The sequence below is a fragment of the Dama dama genome, chromosome 4, assembly GCF_033118175.1.
Source record: "Dama dama isolate Ldn47 chromosome 4, ASM3311817v1, whole genome shotgun sequence".
NCBI lineage: Eukaryota > Metazoa > Chordata > Mammalia > Artiodactyla > Cervidae > Dama > Dama dama.
The window spans coordinates 40,472,335-40,485,905 of record NC_083684.1 but is presented as its reverse complement, the minus strand read 5'-3'; the positions used below and the strand labels follow the sequence as shown (position 1 = coordinate 40,485,905).

Sequence of the window (13,571 nt, the reverse complement as noted above, 5' to 3'; positions counted from 1 at the left end):
ATTATCACAAAACAGTTGTTTAGGTTATGAAATAAAATTATTTTAGCTGTCTTGGAAAGATTTTCCTCATCAAACCTTAGGTCTGGTTTGGGTGGCTTGCCAACCCCACCAGTGACCTTTGTTCCAACTCTGAATGTGTGTTCTTGAGCATTCAAAGTACTTCCTTTCTCAAGGGACAGTCCCCCTTGTGGTACATGCAAAATGCATGGCCAGGGGTCTTTGCTAGGGCCAAGACTGCCAGAGTTGGAGCTTTGCTTCCTCAGTGAAGTTGTAACATCCCTGCCTGGGAGGGCTCTGTGGTTGTGGGTAGTAACGGGGCTTCCATCTGCTTGTCTGTCCTCTGGGGAGCAAGCCAGCATCTGAGCTACCTTTAATCCCAGAATTCTGTGATTCTGAAATTCTGACCATGGCGAGCTATTACATCTTTTACTTTTATCCCCATGTAGTGAATTTACAGATAGGAAGTTTATATTAACAGAGCTCTTTATTTATTTGTTTTTAAATATATTTATTTATTTGGCTGTGCCAGGTCTTACTTGTGGCATGTGGGACCTTAGCCCCCCAACCAGGGATCGAACACAGGTCCACCTGCAGTGGGAGTATGGAATCTTCGTCACTGGACCACCAGGGAAGTCCCTATCTGAGCTTTTTAGAGACCCCAGTTCGATTCCTGGGTTGGGAAGGTCCACTGTAGAAAGGATAGGCTCCCCACTCCAGTATTCCTGGGCTTCCCTTGTGGCTCAGCTGGTAGAGAATCTGCCTGCGATGCAGAAGACCTGGGTTCAATCCCTGGGTTGGGAAGATCCCCTGGAGAAGGGAAAGGCTACCCACTCCAGTTTTCTGGCCTGAAGAATTCCATGGACTGTATAGTCCATGGGATTACAAAGAGTTGGACCTGACTGAGTGACTTTGACTTTGAACCTTCTATTTTCCCTTTCCACCGTCTGATAAAAGCACATACATTTAATGTGCTCGAACTCACGTGAATAAGAATGGCCTCTTAAGATGAAACAAACATGGCAAAAATAGTTACAGTGTAGACTGAAACATTGGTGCTTCAGTCTTACATTGCCAGAGAAGTGGATTGGCATGTCCTAACCTTGTAGGTAGGAAAATGGATCATTTTGGATAACAGGTGAGCTAGTAAAAGGAGAGAATAGTTTTTCAGAAGGGAGTGTTTAAATGCAGAGAGCTGGTTTCCTTCACCTGGCTTTTAACCTTTCAGTTATAAGTGGATCTTGCTGTAAAAGACCCCGTGTCTTGTCAGATTGTCATGCTGTTGGTGTTGCCTGAACATCTGCAGAAAGTTGAACATCTTCTCCCAGCTTTCCTAGCAGTTTTTTTTTTCCTAGCATTTTTACATGTGGTAAATATAGCTGTGAAATTGACCTGGAAACCTCAGTCTTAGAAAGGTCGCAAGTCACGTATGCTTGTGGTGGCCTGCTTTAGTTGACCGCTTTCAGAGGAAATGTGTACGAATGTCCGCTATGGCCTCTTTATGGAATTCCTGAAAGCCTTCTCATGGCTAGAATATAGCCAGACGGGCCAGGTGTGGTTTTGAGGAGGCCAGGGGCTGTTCCAGGGCAGACAATGATCAGCTTGTTTCCTGTTTGCCATCAGTGTTGAAGGTGTGTTTCTGACTTGGGTTTGGTCCACGACCCAGGTGTTAACCGGTTGTGTAGCTTTCCTGTATTATCTAGTTCCATCTTCACGGCATCTCTGGAAAGTGGCTGGAGTGGATGATGATGTACCTGTTTCATGGGTGAGCCCTGAGCCCCAGGGATGTTTGGTGACCTACCCTGGCCACAGGGCTTAGGGTGCGCAGTGGAGTAGCCTGACTTGTCAGGTGCTTCCCCTTGATCCCAGACACGTGTGTCCACCCTCCTGCCACCTTTCCCTGTTGCATTCTTCCCCGGGGTGGAGAGAATGTCCAGTCGGAGTCTTAGGAGGTCCTAGTGTTCTTAGAGAACTGAAAGGTGCTTGGTGCTGAGTGGGGCCAGAGAAGTGTGGCAGGCTCTGGACTGGGCTTTGTTGACTTACCATTCTGCTGAATCTGTAGACCTGTTTTTCTGTAGATTTGGGGACAGGCCCCCTTTTTAAAAGGTGTTGATGAACCTGGTCATCAGTGTCATTGTTTTCCAGAAAGGCCTTTGTTCTGAAGATGTCTTTTGTAGAAGAATACACGAAGCGTGTCTGATTCTCTTATGGCTCAGACAGTAAAGAATCTGCCTGCAATGCGGGAGACCCAGGTTTGATCCCTGGGTTGGGCTTCCAGGGGTTGGGAAGATCCCCTGGAGAAGGAAATGGCAATCCACTCCAGTATTTTTGCCTAGAGAGTTCCATGGACAGAGGAGCCTGGTGGGCTACAGTCCACAGGGTCACAAAGAGTCAGAGGTGACTGAGCAACTATACTTTCACTTTCAAGCGTGTCTAGTTAGAAAGATTTCATTTCAGGGGTTGTATTGATTCGTACCTGCTGTGTGCCAAGTGCATGCTTGGTACGGGGAGAACAACAAGAAAGCCTGCACAGGCCAGCCTGGTCCTCAGAGAGCCCTTGGCCTACCTACGAAAGGGTGGACGGAGGGCTCTCTGCATGAGGAGACAGAGCCTGGGCATGGTTTTGAGGGATGAGTAGGAGTTTCTCAGCAGGTGAGACCTGTTGGACTTAAAATGAGCCTGGTTGGTAACTGACTTGACATCTGGGCACTCCTCACATACAAGGGAGGGCTGGAGAAGGAAGGGGTTATGTTTGAGCTAAGAGCTGGGCTCACACTGACGGGTTTCAGCTGCATTTTGCCGAGTCACCAGAGCTGGGAACCCCAAGAGGAGACATCAGAGCCCTGCCACTGGTGCCAGGAGATAAGGGCATCTGGGTTGATCTTGTTAGGAAGCCAAGGAGGCCCTGAAACCGAGGGTCCCTGGGGAGTGATGTGCTCAGGCAGCGTTTGTGGACCTTTGGGTGTCTCCGGCTCTTAGTGATGACGCATGGAGGGTGTGGCTGGCCGGGCTGACAGATGGTCCAGTGTGACCCTCAAAATAGACTGTAACATCATCCCCGCAGCGGCGGCGGCGGCCTCCTGACATGTGATGAGTGGCTCTGCCCAAGAACAGCAAGCCTGGGCCAGAGCACTGGATGGAGTGGTGGGGGTGGGGGGCTCTCCTCTCCTCTGCAGCTGGTGCTCAGGCCCTGTGGCCCTCCGGCCACAGCCAGCCTGCCTTTCCTTGCACTCATAGCTGACTTTCTTTGGCCAGTCAGCAGTGTGGTCATCGATTAATTCTCCACATCACAGCAAAGCACACATCGTTTTGTCCCAGTCCCAGGCCTGGGACCCAGGAACATAGGCCCGAGGCCCATCTGGAGAGGAGGCAGATATGCCCGTGCACATGACCTCACAGGATGGTGTAGCAAAAGCCCATCCATGATGTGTGCCGTCCCCAAGGGTGGCCCAGAAGTTGGGCTTCCTCCTGTACCTGAGAGTCTGGGAAAACTTCATAGAAGAGGTGATGATGCTGAATCTGGAAGGGCAGGTTGGAGCATTCCAGGTAGACAAAGCGAGAAGCGAGGCCCTAGATGGAGGGAGCAGGGCATCAAAGATGTGGCACATGGAGCGTGAGAGAGGCAGGGGCCAGGTCAGAAATACCTAGCCAGTGTGTTTGGCCAAGGAGCTTGGGCTTATCCTGAGGACAGCAGTGTATGAGGACTTTGGATCTGCCTGCACTTTTGAGACTGGATAGGGGAGAAGAGACTCCACTGGTCTGATTCCATCGGGTCCCGCTGTCTGAGATCACCGTCTGGTGCGGGCTAGTGATTTTAGGTCCTTGATTCCAGCCATGGCTTCCCTACAGCAGTTATCTTTTCTCTCTCTTGGCTGGCCTCTCTCCTGTTTGGTGGGATGCAGAGGTAGGAGGTTGAAGACTGGTAGCCAGAGTGACTTCTCAGAGGCGAAAGGCCTCTGTGTGTGCTGGTATTCTCTGGTACTCTGAGTTAAGTCCCATCTGAAAGGCAACACTGTCCATAATTTTCCATGGAGACTCAGAGATCTGCTCACCCAATTAAGACCTCACCTGCCATGTTTCTGGTTTGGTGAGCCACTTGAGCACAGGCCTTCCAGTGAGAGGCAGCCTGTGGCTGGCCCCTCACCCTGGGGTTCCCCACTCCCGTCTCTGTGCTATGTAGTGTGTTTGAGAATCGTGGTGCCCATCTGTGGACCTTGGGAAGGTCTTGTCCTGCCGATCATGAGCAGTTGGTGCTGTCTTTGCCCAAGGCGGCTGCTGACGGTGGTTGTTCCTTGTTTGCGCTGACTGTCCCCCATTGCTGATGGCCTCCTGGGCAGACACTGACTGCATCTCTCCCTAGTAACGCGTGGCACTGTTTCTGAGGACCCAGCATATTGAGGCTCTGGAGCAGCTTGGAGCCTTGTATCAATGACCTGCGTTGGGTGTTAAAGCCCAGGTCTAGTTGGGTGGGTGTACTCAGGTGTGATCTGACCTAGAGCAAGAAGACTGGAGTCCGCATCGTGTCCACTTTTCTGGTAAGACCTACTCCTGCCCTGAGCGCTTCTGGGCTTCCCTGAGACCTCCCTGCCCATTGTGTGTCACCGCCCAGGCTCCACCGGTTGAGCTGAGAGTGGGGAGTGTGGCTTCTTTCTTCAGAACTGGGGACTTCCTTGTCAAGGATCAGCCAGTAGAGAAATTTCTAAAATTCACTTCATGCCTTCCCCCACCCCCTGCACCACACCCCCATTATTTTTTGTTCTCAGGCATGTTTGGTCTGTTCCCTGGATAGGTCACCACGCAAGGGGGATTTCCCATTAGAAGGGCAGCCGGAGCTCCTTGGAGTGGAGCAAATAGGAGGATGGTCTCAGCAGCTCTGCATTTCAGGCACCATGTGCCATCCTAGTCTGGGACCATTGAGAAGGAATCAGGGGCCCCAGAGTGGGTCTCTATAGTCAGAGGTCAGTTAGAAAGAAGGGACTGATCACTAGGAGAGGGGTGGATAGCACCACGTCTAAATGCAAGGATGTTCCTCTGCCTCCCTAGAAATTTTGCATCCGTCTAGCTCCAAGATCCTTGGTGTTTTGTTGTAATTGAAATGTGAGGTTGTGACTCTGTTGCTAGAAAAGAGGCATTGGGGTGAGAGGTTTGCTGCTGGAACAGGGCCAACCCCCCTGCCAGGAAAGGGCTAGTTAAAATATGGTCTGGACTGTTTAGGGAAGTCTTTGTGTTCTTCACATGCTCTCTGCCTCTCCTACCTCTTGGACCTTAGAGATGGCTTGGGATTCAGAGACGTTTACTTGAGGTTATGGACGCCAAGTATCAAGGCTCAAATATCTGCACTGTCTGCTCAGCTTCCATGGAAGACGTCATGAACCAATAGCAGCACTCATTCTTGTCCAGACAGAGCCCCAGAAGTTTTCTTACTACCCAGCACATCAGGCAGGTACTGTCTTTTTGTCAGAGTTTCATATGATACAGAAACCTACTGGTTCTTGGGGCAGAGACAATTTCAGATGAGAAGAGATGGAGAGAGGAGAAAGACAGTGTGCCCCGATGGTTTGAGGGCTCAACTTTTGTCTTCTGGAGGACATTGCTGAGGCCAAGCTGAACCAAGGGGAAAGGAGTAGGGGCGATGGTCTGCTGAGTAGAATTGGTTATAACCCAGTTTACAAAGCCATGTGTCTGAAATTGGCATGGGCTGTTTTATACAGTGTTCTCTTTTAATATCAACTGTTGTGCCAGGAGTTTATTGGCAGTTATATATGCCTTGCCTTTTTTTTTTTTTAACCAAAATGTATTTTTATTTTACCTATAATCTATTTTAACTGTAAAAGAATACTCTTAAAAAAAAAAAGAATACTCTTGCAACACCTGACACAGTGTACATTTTATTTTTTTTTTTTTCAGTGTACATTTTCAGTGTACATTCAGTAAACAAATGCAGGTTAATGCCGTTATGTATGTTGTATCATTTGGGAACATTGCAGAGAACAGAAAATGATTTCGGGTACTATAAGCAGGTAGGGGGTTTATTAAGTGGAATTCAATGCTTTCAAAATCGTTAGGACTTAGTTTCCAGGTAATGGCAGGCTACTTGAATAAAACCCTGTACTGAGAATGATGAAAAGATGCTAACTTACAAACAAGCAAACTCAAGGCCAGTTTCTGGATGAATACCTATAACTAGGGAGCTAAGAGTACTATCTGAGTACCTAAGAGCATTTGCTGTGTCCACACTCAGCTCTGCTCCAGCTTTGTAATTGCACAGTGCCAGAGAGGTTAGCGTCTGGAGCTTATGGGTTGTGGGGGTCTGGGAAGAACCTGCTCATATTAAGGTGGGGTGCCAATGGGCTATTACAGTTAAGGGCAGCATATTTGGTTCTAGAATATGAATAAGCTCTGTAAATTCAAGGCTTGGTCCTTGAGTTTCCCAAGAAATTCTTTAAGGAAGGAGGCAGAATCCAGGGTTAGGAATAACCTGCCTAGAGCCACCCATGGGGTCGGTTCTGCCTGTTCCTGTCTCATGGGCTCTCTGGGTGCTTTGACGGTGCTGGTGGCGGTGGATGCTTGAGGGTCTCCTGACGCACATTCAAAACCACCTTCCTCCCTGCAAGCATGTCCTGTCTCATGGCTCGTTTGCCTTCAGATTGGTCTTCCTTGGAAGTTGCTGGGTTGGGTCCATTCGTCTCTGTAATACCCCTCCTCTCAGGGGAGTGCGTGGGCTGCACAGAGTTGAGCTTAGTGGGTCACTGGGTGGCTTCCTGACAGAGGGGCAGGGTAGAGGGATGACTGCTGGAGGAGCAGCGTGTACATGAGGTACAAGTGTCCTGATGGACTGTGGCTTTAAGCAGGCCCATCAGACCACAAACTAAAATCCCCAGCATCAAATATTTCAGAACTAAGGATCAGTTGGGGTCTTTCCTGAAATGTCTCCCAGGGACCATTTTGTAACCACGACCCCAGTTGTTGTTCAGTCACTAAGTTGTGTGTGACTCTCTGCGACCCTGTGGACTGCAGCATGCCAGGCTTCCCTGTCCTTCACCATCTCCTGGAGTTCGCTCAGACTCATGTCCATTGAGTCGGTGATGACCCCAGAGGTCCCCTCTGATGTGGAGGCGTTGATTTCTTGTCTGGGGCAGGTTCTGACATGAGCAAGATTGCCAGCCTTCCGATCTGTGGCTAAGGTGTTAGATGTCAGGGTGAAACTGTCTGGTGAGATTCCAGCAGCACCTTGCAGGGCTGAGGCAGAGGATGGGGGAGTGATGACAGACCCTTTGCCTTGAGAGGCTCGGCGGCTGAACTGCCTTCCTGCAGCCCGCAAGAGCCATCTCAGCCCTGAGGCTGAGGAGCTCTCCCTTCTCTCCCCCTTGTCACATCCTACCAGAGCTCTGTGGGCCTGGGGACAGTTAGTTGATGGAGCTTAAATTTAAAACGTTCAGGGAATTCCCTGGTGGTCCAGTGGTTAGGACTCAGCATTTTCACTGCCAGGCCAGGTTGGATCTTTGATTGGGGAACTAAGATCCCTCAAGCTGTGCAGCGTGGCTGGAAAAAAAAAAAAAAAGTTCAGGTCGCATAGTCATTGATTCATATATCTAATGTAACATTTGTTAAAAAAGTGTTTCTGGGCTTGCCAGCCCATAAAATCCACCTTCCCTCAAAGGGGAAGTTGATAAAAGTAAAAAAAGAGCTAGGTCTATATTCTTCACTCTTATTATCTGCTGTGTGCTTATGGTGAGGGACTTCTTTCTTCTGGCCCTGACACGAGGCCTGGGTACGCTGATGCTTTCCACTAAGCTCCGTGCCAAGCCCTGCTTGTCTCATCCAGAAAAGCCAGATGAGGCTAGTGCTGGCCTGCAGGGCCATATGGGTGTTTTTGGTGACTCCCATGTGTGTGCTAAAATAAATACAACATTAAACATGCCATTTTAACCATTTTTAAGTGTAAAATTCAGCGGTATTAGTTGTGTTCAACTTGTGCAACTATCACTACTGTTTTCCAGAACTTTTTCATCACCCCAGACAGAAACTCTGTACCCATTAAGCAATAACTCCCCATTCCCCACCCCCTCCTCCCAGCCCCTGGTAACCTCTAGTCTCCTTTCTGTCTCTATGAATTTGTCTATTGTAGATATTTAATATAAGTAGAATCATACAGCATTGTCCTTTTATGTCTGGTTTATTTCATTTAGCATAATGTTTGCAAGGTTTATCTTATGTTGTGACCTGTGTCAGAATCTTATTCTTTTTTATGGCTGTATGTATTTACCACATTTTCTTTATCCATTCATCTGTTGATGGACACTTGAGCTTTTCATATCTTTGACTATTGTGAATAATGGTATAATGAACATCGGCATGCAAGTATCTGTTTGAGTTTGTCTTTTCAGCTCTTTTGAGTGTATACTTAAGAATTGCTTGATTGAGTGTATACTTAAGAATTCCCTGGTGGCTGAGCAATTGGGGCTTTGCACTTTGTGCAGCCACAAAAAGAAAAAATTTTGCTTGATTATTCTGTTTAACTTTTTGAGGAATCCCTGGACTGTTTTCCACAGTGGCTATACAGTTTTATATCTCTACCAGCAATGTGTGAAGTTTCTAATTTCTTTACTTTTTCACCAATAACTTACTTCCTTTTTCCTTTCTCCCTTCCTCTTATCCTTCTTTATTTCCTTCCCCATCCTATGTGTGAATTAGTATCTATCTTATGTGTGAATTAGTATCTCATTTTGGTTTGCAGTTCTAATGGATTAGTAATGTTGAGCATCTTTTCATGTATTTATTGGCCGCTTGTATATCTTCTTTTTTTTTTTTTTTTCGCTTGTATATCTTCTTTGGAGAAATGTCTACCAAAAAAAAAAAAAAAGTCCTTTGGCTAGTTTATAATTGGGTCATTTGTCTTTTTGTTGTTGAGTTGTAGGAATTCTGTATATTTTTGAATATTAGGTGCTCATAAAGCTATGGTTTAGAAATATTTTCTCCCATTTTCCAAGTTGTCTTTTCAATTTTTGTTTTTTAACCTTCCTGCACAGCTTGTGAGATCTTAGTTCCCCAACCAGGGATCAAACCCATGCTCCCTGCATTGGAAGTGTGAAGTCCTAAGCACTGGACCGCCAGGGAATTCTCTCTTTTCACTTTCTTGATAATGACCTTTGATACATAAAAGTTTTAATTTTGGTGAAGTCCAGTTCATCTGTTTTTTTCTTTTGGTGCTCATATCATATCATATGATACTTCTGGTGTCATATCTAAGAATCCATTGCCTAAACCACAGTCATGAATCTTTTCTTCTAAGTGTTTTATTGTTTTAGCTCTTATATTAAGATCATTGATCTGTTTTGAGTTAATTTTTATACAAGATATGAAGTAGAAATCCAATTGTCTTAGCACCAACTGTTGAGGAGACTATTCTTCCCCCATTGAATGGACTTGGCACCCTTGTTGGAAGTGATTTGACTGTATAAATTTACTTCTGGGCTTTGAATTCTTTTCTACTAGTTTATATGTCTGCCTGTGCCAGTGCCACACTATTTTGATTACTCTAGTTCTGTAGTGAGTTTTGAAATCAGGAAATAGAAATCTTTTAACTTTGTTCTTTCTTTAAAATTGTTTTAACGACTTGGGGTCCCTAGCAAGTCTGTATGGATTTTGAGGGTTCTCTTTTCCACTTCTACAAAAAAGACTGTCAGAATTTTGGCAGGGATTGTGCTGAATCTGTAGGCCAACTTAGAGTGTGTTAACAACACTTTCCATCTACAATATGAAGTCTTCTAGTCCATGGACACAGGATGTCTTTCCATTTATTTTTGTCTTCTTTAATTTCTTTCAGCAGTGTTCTATAATTTTTTGTGTACAAGCCTTTTCACCTCCTTGGTTAAATTTATTCCTGAGGGTTTTGTTTGTTAGTTTGATTTTAGATGCTATTGTAAATGGAATTGTCTTAATTTTCTCCTTTAAGTGTTCAGTGTTAGTATATAGAAACACAGCTGCTTTTTGTGTGTTGATTTTGTATCCTGCGACTTGGGTGTTTATTAACTCTAGTAAGCTTCCTGTATATCATTTGGGATTCTTTCGATATAGGATTTTCTATATGTAGGGTCATGTCCTCTGCAAATAGAAATAGTTTTACTTATTCCTTTCCAATTTTTATACCTTTTATTTTTTTTTTTTCTTGTCTAATCAATCTGAATAGAAGTTTCAGTACAGTGTTGAATAGCAGTGGTGAAACGTTGACATCCTCATGTTGCTCCTCATCTTAGGGTAAAAGTTTTCAGTCTTTCACCGTTTGGTATGTTGGCTGTGAGTTTTTTCTAAGTGCCATTATCTTGTTGAAAAAGTTCCCTTTTGTTCCTGGTTTTCTGAGTGTTTTTATCATGAAAGGGTGTTGGATTTTTCAGATGCTTTTTCTGTCAATTAGATGATCATGTGGTTTTTTTTTTTCCTTTGTTCTATTAATGTAGTTTATTATATTGATTGATTTGCTTATGTTAAATTGCCCGTGACTTCCTGAAATAAATCCCCTTTGGTCATGGTATTAATCCTTTTAATGTTGTTGAATTTGTTTTGCTATAGTTTTGTTGAAATTTTGTGCATCTCCATTCAGAAGGTGTGTTGATCTGTAATTTCCTTTTCTTTTGGTGTCTTTTCTTGATGGCTTTTGATCACGGCTCCGAGGGTCTCCCCCATTTTGGGCTTGCATCTGGGTACAGCACACTTGGAACAGTGCCCAGACGTTATTCGGCCAAGAGCTGAAGTCTCCAGGTGAGAGCTAGGAAAGCACTTAAGAGACCCTTAGTCCAACTTGTCTTTTTCTGACAAGGAGCCTGAGCTGTGGGGTGAAATCCAAGACTCCTAGTCCTGAGTTAGGCTGGAGTGCCTGAGACCGGGCTTCAGAGTCTGAGGTGGTGTCTCTGGAACCCAGCTGCCAAGTGTCCCTGTCACTTAGAATCCTCGTGTGCTTCTCTTCAGGAGGCAGGAAGGGAATGTCAGACTTGTTGCCGAAGGGGTTCTTTGGGTGGAGTGCTCCAAGCTGTCTTTCCTGTCTGGGTGGGGGCTTGCAGCAAAGGGTGGTCTCCTCCCTCCAGGCCTTGTTGTACATCTCCGGAGGGTGGGAGAGTCCAGAGGCCTGCTTTCTAAGGTCCTGTCCTTTGTCCACCCCCAGGCTTGCCTGGCTCATGGGAGAGTCTCCAGTCGGTGGGAGCTGTGCTGAGGCTGTGTCACCGTGTCCACGGGCCTCCTGAGGGTGTGCTCTGGGAGGTGCTTAGGATGCGCCAGGGGCCATGTGAGCCAGAGCCCCAGCTCTCTGCTGAGCATGGAGCTGGACCCTCTTCGGCTGTTTCTGCGGGTGTGCTCTCCTCATGCAGTTTCCACTCTCCTGTCAAGGTTCAGGGAAGTAAGAATACCGAGGAGCTGACACGAAGGCCCAGGCCCCCATTGTGTCTCCCTGGTATTGAAATGTTGCGCTGGGACAGCCCAGGGAGAGTCTGATGGCTGAGAGCCAGCAACCTCCTCAGTGTGCAGCCATCAGCTGGTTCTGGAAAATGACTTTTTCTGTGACTCTCAAAGTAATTTATGTTAATTGTAGAAAATCTGGAAAACTAAAGAGAAAGGAGAAGAATGCAAGCCGCCTCGAGTGTGCTCGCGGCTCCGCGCGCGACTGCAGTGGATCCAGTGGCCTGCTGCTTCTGTGGGGGAGTCAGCAGAGCGGGCGGGGGGCAGCCCCGGCCCCGGAAACCACCAGTCCATTCTCAAGGCTGGTCGCCTTGAGGGCCCCAGTTGACCTCTGCTGCCTCAGGGCGGGCCTGGCGGTGGTCTGCAAGGGCCACGGCTGCCACCGCGCCTCCTCTGCCTGCTCTCCGGTGGACCCCCACCCAGCTTGGCCCAAGCTGGGCCACTCGGTGCCCTCTTCTCTGGAGCCTGACAGAGAGGCAGAGTCACTCTTCAGGCTCACGTGTTTTTTTGCAGGAAAGGATAGAGACTGAGAAGGTGGAGGCCGACTGATGGCCTCCCTACCACGGTAGCTTGTCAGTTGTCTGTCTGTACTTATTGGCTGTCTAATATGATAGACACGTGATATTCTTCATTGCGCTGCCGAATTGGAAGAAAGGAGAAAATCAGATGGATTTAGCTTACTTTCAGTTGTTTTAGGAGGTAAATAACTTTTCCTGCAAGCTCCTCAGATGTGTCCTGCTGCTTGAAAAGAAAGCCCTGGTGGACATGTGAACTGTCGAGGAGCTAAGCTCTGTCTATTCTAGTCACTGGCTTGGGGAGCGAGAGCCCCTCTTGCCTCCCAGGAGACCTTGGCAGCCTGTGTCTGTGAGTGTTCTTAGCATTGCCTGACCTTTTACCAAGAAGGAAGCAAATGCTCACCTCCTATCTCCTTGGTAATTCCATGTAAAACAGGCATTCCTTTTTACATGTCCCAAGATCCAGGCCTTCGAGGATGGCCTGCTTTTCTTTACCAGATTACAGTGCTCAAAGAGCCCACAGTGCATGAACTGGACACTAGGGTTGTGTAGTCATCCACCGTTCTATCTTATGCCAGTACCGACACTGTTTTGATTATTGTAGCTTTCTAGTAAGTTTTGAAATTAAAAAAATACGATTCTAACTTTTTTTTTATACCCTCAATGTATGGCATTGCTTCTGTATATTGCTTTGAGTAGTACTGACATCATAACAATATTGGCTTCCAATCCATGTATGGGCAGATGTTTTTCCATTTGTGTCTTTTTATGTTTACTTATTTATTTAAGTTTAAAAAATGTATTTTTCGGCCATGCCATGTGCCTGTGGGATCTTAGTTCCCCAACTAGGGAGTGAACCCAGCCCCTCTGTAGCAAAAAGGCTAAGTCCTACTGGTCACTGGACTGCCAAGGAGCTCACTAGTTGTGTATTTTTAAATTTCAACAACATTTTAGGGGTTTTAGTGTATAAGCTTTTTGCCATCTTGGCAAAGTTAATTCCTAAGTATTTTATTCTTTCGATGCTATTGTAAATGGAATTATTTTTTCTCCTCCTTTTTTGATTGTTCAGTGTTAGTGTGTTGAAACACAGCTGCTTTTTATGTGTTGTTTTTGTATCCTGAAACTTTGCTGAATTTGTTTGTTCTAACAGTTTTTTGTGGAATCTAGAATTTTCTACATATAGAATCATGTCATCTGTGAACAGAGATAGTTTTACCCATTTCTTTCCAATTTAGATGCCTTTTTATTTCTTTCTCTTGTCTAATTGCTTTAGCTAGAACTTCTGATATTCTGTTGAATAGAAGTGGCAAAAGCAGGCACCTTTCCTGTTCCTGATATTAGAGGAAAAGTCTTCAGTCTTTCACCATTGAATACGATATTAGCTGTGGTTTTCTCATATAAGACCTTTTATTATGTTGAGATTGTTTCCTTTTATGCCTAGTTTGTTGAGTGTTTTTGAGAAGTAATATACCATACAGCCCACTCACTTACACTGTACAATTCAGTGTTTTTTAGTGTCCTTAAAGTTTTTTTCCCCCTCTTTGCTTATCTTAAACTGGTTGGATAACAGTTTTCAAGTGTATGAATACTTGCTCGAAGGCTGCATGTTTT

At 46.0% G+C, this 13,571-nt stretch overlaps 1 protein-coding gene across 3 annotated transcripts in view; it reads left to right on the top strand.

Moving 5' to 3' along the window:
• The window catches only part of RANBP10 (RAN binding protein 10), a 56,767-nt gene that overhangs the window by 1,883 nt on the left and 41,313 nt on the right, over positions 1–13,571 (top strand). The window lies entirely within an intron of this gene.